Genomic DNA, 13,744 nt, shown 5'->3' with positions numbered 1-13,744 from the left:
ACGTGCTTCCTTGATGCTTCATCGAGTTGCATCAAAACGGCACCAAGTCCAGTGCCTGAGGCGTCTGTGGAGAGAAGGAATGGTGTGGCATAATCAGGGAACGCTAGAATAGGGGCATTTACAAGAGCTGTCTTTAGCTTTTGGAAAGCCTGTGACTGGTCGTTAGTCCAAACAAAGGGCACATTCTGCTTGAGTAAGTGGGTCAGAGGAGCGGCGATCTTCGCGTAATCGCGGATAAAGCGATGATAATAGCCACTGAGGCCCAGGAAACTTCGTACAGCGTCGGTAGTGGTAGGTTCTGGGAAGTTAATGATCGCCTTAGTTTTATCCTCATTAGTATGAATGCCTTGTGCATCTACGACATGGCCTAGGAATTTGATTTTCTTTCGCAGGAAGTCACATTTACTGAGACTGATTTTCAGGCCTGTGAGCTGGAGGCGTTCAAAGACTTGCTGGAGTTTGGTAAAATGATCAGGGATGGATTTACTCACAACAATGATATCATCTAGGTAAGCAAAAAGAGAGTGTCCCATCATACCGCTGAAGACTGAATGGATAAGTCACATGAACACGGAAGGAGCATTTCTCAGACCAAAAGGGAGTCTCTTAAACTGAAAATGTCCGGAAGGGGTGCTAAAGGCTGTAACTGGGCGAGAGGACTCTTCCATTTCGACCTGCCAGTACCCGCTGAGGAGGTCTAAAGATGAAAAGACTACGTTATTTTCACCAAGGGATTCTAGCAAATCAGTGAGGACAGGTAGCGGGAAACGGTCTGGAACGGTGACAGAATTGACCTTACGATAGTCGACTACTGGTCTAAGGTTGCCGTCCTTCTTTGGTACTAAGAAAAGTGGGCTATTCCATGGACTGACGGAGGGTTCAATAATGTCCTGGTCTAACATGTTCTGTACCATTTGATCTGTTTGCTTTCTCTGGCTGTGAGGCAATCGATACGCTGGTATGTAAATCGGCTGAGTTCCTGGGAGTAGTTCAATCGTATGTTTGACAAGGTCTGTTCTACCCATCGGTTCACCGGGTAAGGCAACCACGTTTCTGTACGAGGTCAGAAGGTCGAGGAGTTGAAGCGTATGTTCTGGGAAATCTGTGCAAGTGAGATGTGAGAGCATATCGGGTGAATGCGTCGGCGCAGATCCCGTAGAGTTAATAGTACATACACCGATTGGCGTATCATCAGTCTGAATAGTAGGAACTGAGGAATCCTGGCACACCTTTACGGCCGCTGGGTATACTAGGAAGTCTCCAATCTTTACACCACTTTTAAGTTTTAGTGGAGCATTTGTGACATTGAGCAAGTACAGGTAGCATAAACTGTCCTCTAAGACTGTACACCACGCTGACTCATAAGTCAAGCCATTCACACAACACGTCTCAGGTAGGGTTAGTACATCCACTCCTTCTTTCGCACCGGCAACACAAACAGAGACTTTGGTGAACTCATGCGGTAACAAAATTGTGCACGTATTCGTTACTGCACGTTTCGTCTCTGCGTGTTGGAGAAGATCATTCAGACTGTGTGAGGTAGGTAACTGAGACATGTCTGAGTCAGCGATAGTGTTGTCGGGAGAGGATGTAAGAGCCATGTTCGAGGGCTGAGATGATGTATCAGGAGACATTGAGGAATTTATGTCCTTGCTCGCAGTCAGTAAAGGAATGATCTCTGTATTCTCAGATGATGAGAGTGGTGGTTTGGGCTGGGTTGGACTTTTTGGTAGTGATAGGGACAGAGGTAATTGAAGGACGGATTTGATCGTAAGAACAGGACGGGGACATTCCATAGTGTAAACCGGGAATCCAGAAAAGTCTATACTACCACAAGCAGGTAATAATGCAATGGAATGTTGTGCCATGGTGGAGAAACCAATAAGGGCATCTGCGGGATACTGCAAGTCATTAGTGACATGAAATTCAATGAGGATAGGGGGCAAAGCTCTGTGGAGTTTGACTTCAAGGGTGACTCTTCCCTTAACCTTAAACTCTGAGCCGTTAACACCACATAGGCGAATGTCTGGTGGTTCTAGGAAACTGACGTGGCTGTGATGGCGATGAATAATTTGTAAGGAATTTTCGGAGATGAGATTTACTATAGATCCTGTGTCCAAGAAGAATGACGTTGGTATGTCATGACTGCTTCCGAGAATGACTAAACCCGAGGATGTTATGGGACCTACATGGCGGATGGGGAGTTGGGTTTCTGGTTCTACGTGATATTGGTCCGATACGGGCGCGGCGCTTCCCCCCTACTGTGGGCGGTTGAGGTAACGACATTCCTCAGTGGTGTGAGTCGTGCTTGATTTGTGGTATTTGCAGTGTGGACGACGTGAGCGGGAAGGCATACGCTGTCTGGTTTGGGAGTGAGGACGTCTGTATGTACGGTCGCAACTGGATGCTCGATGTCCAGGATGACCACAGTACCAGCAAAGAATCGAAGATTGTCTGTTCCGTCGGGCGCTAGATTGATCACGACCTGCGGTAGGAGAGCGATGTGTGGCAGGTCTGCCGCGTGTGGTGGGACGGGAGCGAGATTGGTCTGGGGTAGTGGAGATGTGACAGACTGAGGAGGCCAAGGGTTGGGTGGTGCCCTGACGCGTGTAGTTTGAACCTGTTCTTTCATGAATGGCTTTAGTGACCTGAATAATTTTATCTCCTGGATTGAAACCGATTTCCAAGGCTAGCTCTCGCTGTTTAGGAGTAAGCCAGTGAAGGAATCTCAGGTAACCAATTAAGTCAGCAAAGTTGGTGAGTGAAAGCATTGGAATGCCATTCTTGTCTTCTAACCATTTCGTGCCTACCAGTAATTGGAGCATCTCGCTACTAGTTGCTTTCATGGCGGCGGCAGCTTCGCGGAGCTTGGCATATTGCGCTGGGACGCGCAAGTCCTCATCTAGTTGGTTTAGGAGATTAATGAATCCCATGAGAGACGCGGAATTTGAATGCTGGCAACAAAGGCTGATGAGTTCCGTACGAAAATCAGCAAAGGTACGAATGCTATCGAAATGTCCTGCACGGATCGCGGATCCGATGTCTGATTTACCGTGATGCAAGCGACCGAGGACGTAAGCTACTTTGAGCGATTCCTCGGTAATTTGTCTATTATTTATTTCGGTTTCGACTTCTCTGAGGAAATCATAGACAGACCAAGTTGGGTCCTGGCCGGTAAATTTGGGACGATTGGCATCGTCGAGATAGTTAGACTGTGGAGGGTTGGCCATGGCTGGAAGTGTAGAAGTGGCGGGAGGAGAGGTGTGGGAGAGAGAGAAGGCAGTGGCAGTTAAGGGCGAGGAAGACGGGGTATGAAGGGAGGCAGGAGAAGTAACGACAGTGGAAGGAGTAGAGGAAGAAGTATCTGGATTTACGAGGGTAGGACGGGTAGTAAGAGATTCTGCGGGAAGTGAAACGGGAGTCTCAGGTACAGGGCGGTGGTACTCTTTGCCACTTCGTAAATGAGTGATTGTGTTAGAGTCGGCAGACGGGGTATGAGCAGGTGATGTTTCCGGGTCGAGAGGGCTGGCGGTAAGCGGCTGACGTGGAAAGTATGACATTTAATGCGGCAATGGAAGATGAAAGGATGAAGATGGATACGTAGGTGGAAATGTATAAATAACAATGAGAGAATGGAATACACAAGGTGTGAAAATGAATGAAGGTGCGGGCATGGATGGTTTAAATAAAATGAGAAGGATGAGATGGATAATAAATAACGTAAGTGAAGATGAAAACGGGGCAATGGAAATGAGATAGAATATTTACAATAACCAATCTGTAGAGAAAATCGAGGATAATCTCTATAGAAAGGAAAGATATACTATAGTTACACAGTAGAAACGGGAGTGTCGAGAGGTATGACGTGCAGGGTGGCTGGGCGTAGCTGGGCTGGGGCGGGGCGGGGCGGGGCGGGGCGACGGGGCGGGGCTGGGCGGGGCTGGGCTGCGGGGTAGAGACAGCTGGGCGGAGAGGAGAGGAGACGCCGCGATGAATCACCGGCAGGGAGTGGCGGTCTTAGGAGGCTCCGTAATGCAGACCAGATGCGGGCGACGGCGGAGGCCGGTGGTGGGTGGGGAGGCAGATGTCGGCGCAAGGCAGGTGTAGAGCTGGTGAATTGCAAATGCAGAGAATGGTGGTGGGCAGACAGCGGGCAGACAGTGATAAGTGGCACCGTGGGGGCAGGAGCTATGATGAGTCGGGAACAGGTGCTGGGAACAGGTGCAGCAGGTGCGTAGGTCGGCGATTGTGACACTTGCGGTCAGGAAGTAGGCGTATGGGTGCGGTTGTTTGAGAGGTGAGCACTGGCGAGAAAAATGGTACACTCGAAAAGCACAGCCAAGGTATAGAGGCACGGAGGAAGGGGCGAGGCTGGCAGATGCGAGACGTCGTGTATCTTGTTGTATCACGAAAAATCCAAGGAGGCGGTCAGAATGTGATGGTTCGAAACACCGCTGCTACCAAATGTAACTTGCAATACTTTGGTGATAGAAACTCCGTGTACAAACAGCTAGATAAGGAGTTTATTACAAGCTCACAGTAAAACAGTCTGCCCGGCTAGGATGTCTGCTATCAACTGATGCAATAACGCCGTCTTCAGGCGTGGGAAAGCATGCTGACCTAGCAAATTTAGTGGGGGCATGTATGCATTGGGGGGGGGACATATATACATCGGGGGTAGACATATTGTGGAGGGGGTACACTGGTGTGGATGAGGCTGGTGTGGGTGAGGCTGGTGTGGATGAGGCTGGTGTGGGTGAGGCTGGTGTGGATGAGGCTGGTGTGGGTGAGGCTGGTGTGGATGAGGCTGGTGTGGCTTAGGCTGGTGTGGCTTAGGCTGGTGTGGGTGAGGCTGGTGTGGGTGCGGCTGGAGTGGATGAGGTTGGAGTGAATGAGGCTGGTGTGGATGAGGTTGGTGTGGCTTCGATTGGTGTGGATTTGGCTGGTGTGGATGAGGTTGGTGAGGCTTAGGCTGGTGTGGATGAGGCTGGTGTGGATGAGCTTGGTGTGGCTTAGGCTGGTGTGGATGAGGCTGGTGTGGATGAGGCTGGTGTGGATGAGGCTGGTGTGGCTTAGGCTGGGGTGGATGAGACTTGTGTGATGAGGTTGATGTGGATGGGGCTGGTGTGGATGGGGCTGGTATGGACGAGGATGATGTAGAAGAGACTGGTGTGGATGATGGTGGTGTGATGAGGTTGGTGTGGATTAGGATGGTGTGATGGGGTTTGTGAGGATGTGGCTGGTGTGATGAGGCTGGTGTGGATGAGGCTGGTGTGGATGATGGATGATGAAGGGCAAAGACAGCCAAAATGGAGATCATAATGAGAATGGTGCCATGGCGGTGATGGTAGTGGAGTGAGATGGAGGGAAGATTATTGATGAAGGTAAAGAGCGATAGACGTATGGCGGGGCGGGAATATGGATGGTTGGAAGGGGGGATGGACAATCCGACGGAAGGAGGAATGGTTGGAAGGAAGGAAGGAAGGAAGGAGGGAAGGAAGGAAGGAAGGAAGGAGGGAAGGATCTTTGTCTCATTCTGGTGGGCGGGTCACGTTGACAGGAGCCGCCAATCCAGGGCCAGCCAGCCTACTACAGTTTTGGTATCTATTTTATCATGTTCTTACCATTTACATTTACCTTTCCAGTTAGATGACTTTTTAAAATTTTACTTTATTCTTACCTCCTCAAGATGGTTTTATTGAGCTTTGGAAATATGTACAGAACTGAAGTTCTTCAGATCTAGGAACGGAAGGCACAAGGACGGAATACACTGGATGGATGGTGCTGGATGAAAGAAACTATATTACTGAAATGGAACACAAAATACTAATGGATGGTCAGGGCCTGGATGAATGGTGCTGGATGTTAGGAATATAGAAAGGATTGCTTCCGGATGAGCATTAGAAACTAAATGTATGGAATGAAGAAGGGACGGATGGACGGCCAAGACCGGATGGAGGGAGGACGGGAGAAAGGGGAGAAAGAGAAAACGAGACACAGAGATTGGACTCTGTGCCACTTGAGACCTGGCACGATAAAAGGAAAAAAGACTGTCACGATAAAAAGGGGGTGGAGGGGGGAGCTACGAAACGTTATATTGAACAGTACCGCCACTCTTCCCTTGTTAACCATTTTGCTAAGTACGTCTAAATATATTTTTGTGTGCTAACAATGTAAACTAGGCTGATTCGTGAGGAAAAAATAAAAATATAGAGAGGCAGGAGTGAAGTGAAGTATGTAAAATAAATCGCAAAGAAAGGGCTACTAAAATCCTGTCCTAAATAATTTTGAGCCTCTGGTCGGAAAAATTTTTACTCCTTTACAAAACCTAGTCAGATTTTATTTTCTCAAGCTAAGTCCGTAAGAAATCAAGCTATTTATAAAAACTGCTAAGACTTTCTGCACATCATGACAAGTTTTCTTCAATCGCTGCTAATTTCCTTTACACTAACTTTCCTCGCACCGCCAGCAAATTTCTTTGTAAGTGAAGCCGGCCGAAAACTTAGCCACTTTCGAACTTTTATAAATCTCGTTCCCAATATCCGTCTCAATTCCTCGCATCCTTTCAGCTCCATGGTGCCCTTATTATATTTTATTCTTGTCACTGACGAATTTGGCATTTCACGCAGAGAGTGAAATAACTATAAAAAACATAAGTAAATAAACAAATAAGAGGACTGCACATCCAGAAGCTGACCCTCTCGTACCTCCTAAGTCTAATTTCTCGCCATGCAGTCATTCACTTACCATTCAAGCTCAAGGATTCCTACCGCTACCTCATATAACCCGCCCTCCCCCCCCAAAAAAAAAATCATGATGGGGGCCCCTCCAGTATTCTAGGTAACGCCTGACGATTTTATTTAGGTGATAGTGAGTACAGGAAATTTAGAGCGTTAATACTGCCACCACTAACGCTCTCACGATTGGGACAACCCCTGTGTTTTGTTCCAGCCAAAGTCACACGATTTTATTCAGCTGGTAGTGAGCATAGGATCCTGAGGGTGTAAACAGTGCCACCATAAACCGTCTCATGTTGGGACAACCCTAGTACTCTACTCCAATTAACGCCAAACAATTTCATTCAGCTGTGAGTAAATACAGAAGACTGAGAGTATTAACAGGACAACTACACACACCCAGAACTTGCTCACCTTTACTTCCTTAACCCAGTCTTTTGCATACCCCTCTCTCTCTTCCTGCCTGCTTCCCTGTACACACACACACACACACACACACACACACACACATCAGGGTGGAGGAGATTCCGCCTGATACGTGGATCATTGATTGGATCACTGGGGATGGCAAAGCGTGTATCTCTCACCCATCACGACAGAATATCCAGGGCGACGTCCCAGTCACTCCAAAGCTTTCGTCCTCATCACTACGATGATGTTATTACGATTCTATTGTCGCTGCTGCCAGGCGATTTTATTCAACTTAGAAAGGATCTGTAGTTGTGACGGGGTTAATGAAAGCTTTATATAACCTCTGGAGTAAGTAAATTTTCTGCTTAGGTACAGTACAACCGCCTGTAGATAAAGGTAAGGTAATGCAAAGGATCACATGCCATGAGATGCACGAGTACAATACAAGGCATGTCCTCGGGTTACCGCTGATGGCCACGCCTCTGTCTGACACACCACTTACCCACAGTTTTATGGGGGACCTTCCAGTAAGTCCAAACTTCTTGTGCCCTTTAGTAAGTTCGGTATTAATACTTGCAATGAATCACAAACACAGCAGGTGACTAATATCTGTGAAAGGTCATTATCGCAGTTTGTAAAATATAGTGGCAAAATTACACAGGCTTATCAGCATTATCAAATGCTGACGTTAATGTTTGTTTTTATACCCACCAAGACTATTTTAAATGAAACCAGTGCAGCTACGGTAAACACACACACACACACACACACACACACACACACACACACACACACACACACACACACACACACACACACACACACACACACACACACCGCTCGCTGGTGCAGTGGTAACGCTCTCGCTTGCCAACTGGTGGACGGGAGTTCGCGCCTCGCTCAGGTTGCGAAAAGTTTCACTGACGAAGTGGGTGGTTACTGTCCCCCTTGAGCAATGGGACGGGTGTGTGCGTGTGTGAAGGTCACAGCCTTGCCCTTAGATCGGACAATATGAGCTCTCAGCTCCCTTCCGGGAGGGTAAGAAGCTGACGATCACGACCATCAAGTGATCCTGACCGACCCGGTGAATTACACACACACACACACACACACACAACAATATTAAAGTCGAAGGCAGGACTGAAATAGAATGGGATTGCTGAGGGGACACTCAAGAAAACTGCAGACCATCGCATCGTCCCCCCTTCTTAGTTATGTTGGGATTTATGTTGTTCCGGGGCAGCACAGCATACAAATGCGTCCTCCTCTTCCTCCTTAAGTTACCCTCACCTCGTCTCATTCTTTAGATATGTTCCGCGGTAGCACAGTGTCCACAAACGTCCTCCTTACTGTCTCGTAGACCTACTTAGTTATTTCAAGGTAGCATACCGTCGGCAATCTTCCTCCTCCACCTCCTTCTCCTGCTGTGTGTGTGTGTGTGTGTGTGTGTGTGTGTGTGTGTGTGTGTGTTGCCAAAATATCTCAAAATCATGTGGACAAAGTGTATTCAAATTTTTGAGCAGTAACAGTATTCTGGGATATCTGGCTTGTTGGTTAATAATTTTGGTGAAGCTTCTATGATATTTCTCCGATTGCCGGAGGATTACTGATCTAGCTTTTTTAAGACAGGAAAGCAGAGACACTGAAACGCGGCGGCGAAATCCTAAGACTTTTCGATTTTGGCAAACCAGCGATGATATGCCTCCGACTGCCAGGGGACTGCTGATCTATTATTTTTATTTTTTAATTGATGATGTTCGATACGCATTCGTGGATGAATGCTTTGGCTTTTATTCTTACTTTATTTCCTTCTCTTATTTCCATCTCCGTCTATTGTATATCTTTCCTGTTCATTTCCGTATCACTTTCAAAATGTTCAATTTATTCTATCTCCCATATTCGTCTTATTTGTTCTCTCTTTATTACTTTCTCTTACCTCTTTCCATTTCTTCATCTTTTCTTCCTTTTCTTCTCTCACTGCATCCCACGCCACTTATCAAACTTTGTACAAAAATTTTCATGCCAATCCTTGAGGAGGTGGAGGTGAAATGAATGTGGTGGAAAACTGGGGTGAGGAGATGAGGTGGAGAAGTGTGTGGTTAAGGGAATGGAGGAGAGGTGATGGGGGTGGGGAGGTGAGGGGAAGGGGCAAGGGTGGGGGTGAGACTGGGTGTTGAGGGGTCAGGTTGGAGTAGTGGTGGGGACAGGATGAGAGGGGAGTGGGAGGAGTAAGGGTGGGGGTGAGGCTGGGTGCTGAGGGCTTTAGGTTGGGGTAGTGGTGGGGACAGGAGGGGAAGTGAGGGGTGGGAGAGGACAGTCGTGGTCAATGGCTGTCAAACGCACTCCGCCCAATTACATGCATGAAAGACTAAGCGTAAATTGTACCTTACATTTTAACCACGTCTGTACGCAGTGACCTATATATACAACTGAGAGAGAGAGAGAGAGAGAGAGAGAGAGAGAGAGAGAGAGGAGTGCAGGAAGTGAGGCTATTAGGGAAGGGATCTGAGTTTGCGGTAGGAGGGAGTGAAGGGGAAATGAAAGTGCAATGAAAGGAAGAAGAGGAAGACAGGTGGTGACGAAGAATAAGATGAAGAAGAAGAAGAAGAAAGAGAGAGAGAGAGAGAGAGAGAGAGAGAGATGGTAAAGGCAGCTCTGGCAAACGCCTTATACATTCAGGTCAAGCTTTGTTCCCTTCCCTAGCTCTTCCTCTCCCCATCACAGCCTTTCCTTTGCCCCACTTCTCTCGCCATTGATGTCTTGATTCCCCCCCTCTCTCTCTCTCTCTCTCTCTCTCTCTGTATGTCTCTGTCTGTCTGTCTGTCTGTCTGTCTGTCTCCCTCTCTCTCTCTCTCTCTCTCTCTCTCTCTCTCTCTCTCACCACTCTCACCACTTTAGTTAAACATATACTTTCTTTTCCGTACCGCTTCGCTTGAGTTCTTTTTTCATTACCTCTCATATGCTTATTTTTTATACCACTTCTGATAAGAGACAGTTCTACCCATCACCTTGCTTATTTTCCCCTCCATACCTTTTCATCTTCTCTCTCCTTCTTTTATAAAGTTTCTTCTCCCCTCAGACTATTTTCTTTCTATTCCCCGACCTCTCTCTCACACACAGTTTTTGTACCTTCGTCTTCCCTCATCAGTTTTCTGTGCCACTTGTCCTTCTCTCCAAAACAGCCACCAAACAAACATCCGTAAAAGGACCAATAGCTTTGTTGCTGTTTGCTTTCCTTTGTATTTCTCTGTATATTTTGGGGCCGTGTCGCTTTCCTTCTAATCAGCATTAGCACCTCCTACCTCCCTCTCATCATTTCACGCTCTGCCCTATACCTCCTTTTTGTTTATCTCTCTTCCCTCTATCCCTCTCCATTTTCTGTTCCTCTCCTCTGTCCCTTTCCTTCCCTTAGTCAATTATTTGTCCATCTCCTCTTACTTCTGTTCCACTGCGCCCTCTCGCCTTTTTCCACTCCTCTCCCTCTCCCTCCTACAATATGCTCATTTCCCCTCCCTAACAGCCCCCACTTCCTGCTTCCCTGCATTTCTGTTTTAAATTTTGTCTGTCTGGCTGGGTGTCGGCAGGAGAGTAATGTCAGCTCTGTATCTCGAACTGTCTCTTAATTCTTCTGTTAGACAATGAAACTAACAGTAATGATAGGGAAGATTATTTTTTAGGTATGTTGCTCTACAAAAATAAGACTATGTTGGATATTCATTACATCTTAAAACACCTAACCACTTCAGTACGAATAAGCCATTTATAATTATTTACTCTGATCAACCCAAGATGATTTGATCCTTTTTATATATATATATATATATATATATATATATATATATATATATATATATATATATATATATATATATATATATATATATATATATATATATAAATAACAGAACGGAGGAAGGAAAAACAAATGAGTAAAAAAAAATAATCCATACACCAAATTACTGGTGTCCGCTGTTCATAAAATATCTGTAACAGTTAGACTTGAACAGTTGTGCATTGAAATTTGGAGGAAAACAACTCTGGGGAAGCGAGTTCCAGAGAGATGCAGTTCGGGGAATGAAAGAATTCTGATAGGCAGAAGTTCTGCAATATGGCTGAGTGACATTCCAGTCATGAGCGCTACCAGATGCCCGTGTAGCACGAGGGAAGGCATGGAGAGGTGGCACCATGGACGCAACTTCGTCTGAGCATTTACCAAAAAAATATCTGTAAAACAATGCAAGGGAGGCAACATTCCTTCTTACTTGCAGGGGAGGTAGTTTATATGTAATGACAGGGTTGTTAATGATTCTAACAGCTTTATTCTGAATTTTGTCTAGTTGTCTTAATGCAAACTCTCCACAACCATTCCACAAGGGTGAGCAATATTCAAGCTGAGAGCGCACATGACTCTTATAAATTATAGCTAACTGCTCATCGGCGAAGAAGTTACGGACTCTGTACAATAATCTAAGATTTAGTTTAATGGGAACTTCATGAACTGCAGGGTTTACAAATAGGCTAATCACCATGATCCTCTTCACTACCAGTGTCATAATCTGAAAATCACCAGACAGTGGCAATATTAAACAAATGCGTCATCGTACTAAATGGGTTACATGTCCTAAAGTGGCTCAGGGAAGCGAGATGAAGGAATGTCAGTGTGGTAACTTTTACAAGAGGACCAACAGGCAAAGGTGTACAATACATTCATGGACACATCACATATGCTTGTCCAACACCATGGATATTATGTGGAGCTACACGTCCAGGCAACAAGTAATTCATGAGTCTTGTATTGCGAAATGTTCAGTCACGGGGCAAAGTCGGCCTCAGCTATTGTAGGCCATCTTCATAATAAACAGTTCAGTACTGTAATATAATTATTCTTTCATGAACCTTTCCTTTCACTCATTTTCAGCAATCAACGAACAGAAAGTCGGAGTTTAAAATAATCAATTCCCACAAAGAAAACATGAATAATAGACATGGTTTTTGCCATGATTTAGAAAGAAACACCTATTCAAAATCATACTAACCTAAGCCCAACAACCCTACATAGCACAGCCTACATTTGTTCCTTCTTCTCCGAAAAGGGTGATCTTCAACTCCACATATTCTTCTCACGTTATACAATTGCTATGTTCATAATCCATTCACTGAGATGACGCTTTTTGTTTTATTCTTACACTCTCAAGACGATATTTTTCAGCTCGGTATAAACTATTCGAATTGGAGAAGTTTCATGTACCTTCCTTAACTCCAAAGGTACCACAGTACTCTCCTATGCTGAATATCATCGTGTGGCAGCATAAGTATATAAACAAAAAAGTCCTCGTACTGATGGAGATATTATTTCCCAAGTTTTCATTGGTCATGTCTCCTCTTCACACCATGTTTACCCTTTATTACCATATTGTTTCGTTTTATTATCGTCTGCTTCATTTTGCTCTTTCACCATGCACATTTTAAGAACTTCTTAAATTCTCGCTTTATCTTCCATCAGTTTCATTTTTACATTATAACTCCTTGTGTCACGTTATCCACAATAATTAGGAACTTAATTAGCATTATTATCTCTCTCTCTCTCTCTCTCTCTCTCTCTCTCTCTCTCTCTCTCTCTCTCTCTATCATGCAATCCTCTCCTCCTCTCTCTCCCAGGAAATCAAAACTTTCACGCTGAATTTTTAGCTAGTGTGATTGAATCCCCCGACCAAGACCAAACGATTGTGTGTGTGTGTGTGTGTGTGTGTGTGTGTGTGTGTGTGTGTGTGTGTGTGTGTGTGTGTGTTTTGAGGACATTAGCTATGTAACAGTGTAGAGCACCCAAGGTACTCGGTATGTACGCTCAGTCTGATGAGTAAATGGTGTGACACAATCGCTGAATACACTGGGTGCAACCGAACATTTTTACAGTGGTGGTAACAGGTAACAGGGTTATGATGATGATGATGTAACAGAGAATACGCTTACATGCATAAGTATTTACGGATGCAAATACGTGTACAAACTTATTCGTACATATTTTTAAAGTATAAAATTGGCATTTCTAACTACCTAAAACGCAATATTTTTACGGGTAGACCTAGTCTACTTGTGAGCTGTTATTTTTTACAATAAAAGTTCCCGTAACACAGCAAGAATGGAAACACACACACACATGCAGCAAAACACAGACGCTTACTCGTATAGTTTTGCAAAAATATATTTTTCGGCTTCACGGAATGTTAGAGAAACAAGAACCTCTGATAACATGCTACAAAATATAACTCCCATGACTGAACTATACATAGCAGTTTAGGCACATGAACCAGTTCCTGGCTCACAACCATAAAGATTTGCCTCACATATACAAAATAGAACATTCTGAAGCCTGGCCAGTGTTAGTCTAAATTTGACTGCAGTTCCCTTGCGATATATAAAGCGGCCGTCCCTGCCTCCCTGCCACGCCACGGTATTACCAACTCTGTGACGGACTGCCACACGTGTGACACTCTGAGGACCGGCCCTGCTGCAGGAATGAACTATTTAAATACAGAACTGAAACTGAAATCCACTGCTGTGTCTCGTTCTTCTTGCATATTCCGGTGTGTTGGCGA

Source organism: Coenobita brevimanus, chromosome 63 (assembly GCF_032717465.1).
Source record: "Coenobita brevimanus isolate Jiangsu-jjx chromosome 63, ASM3271746v2, whole genome shotgun sequence".
In the NCBI taxonomy this organism is placed as follows: domain Eukaryota; kingdom Metazoa; phylum Arthropoda; class Malacostraca; order Decapoda; family Coenobitidae; genus Coenobita; species Coenobita brevimanus.
The sequence above is the reverse complement of the archived record's forward strand: the minus strand, read 5'-3'. Positions refer to the sequence as shown.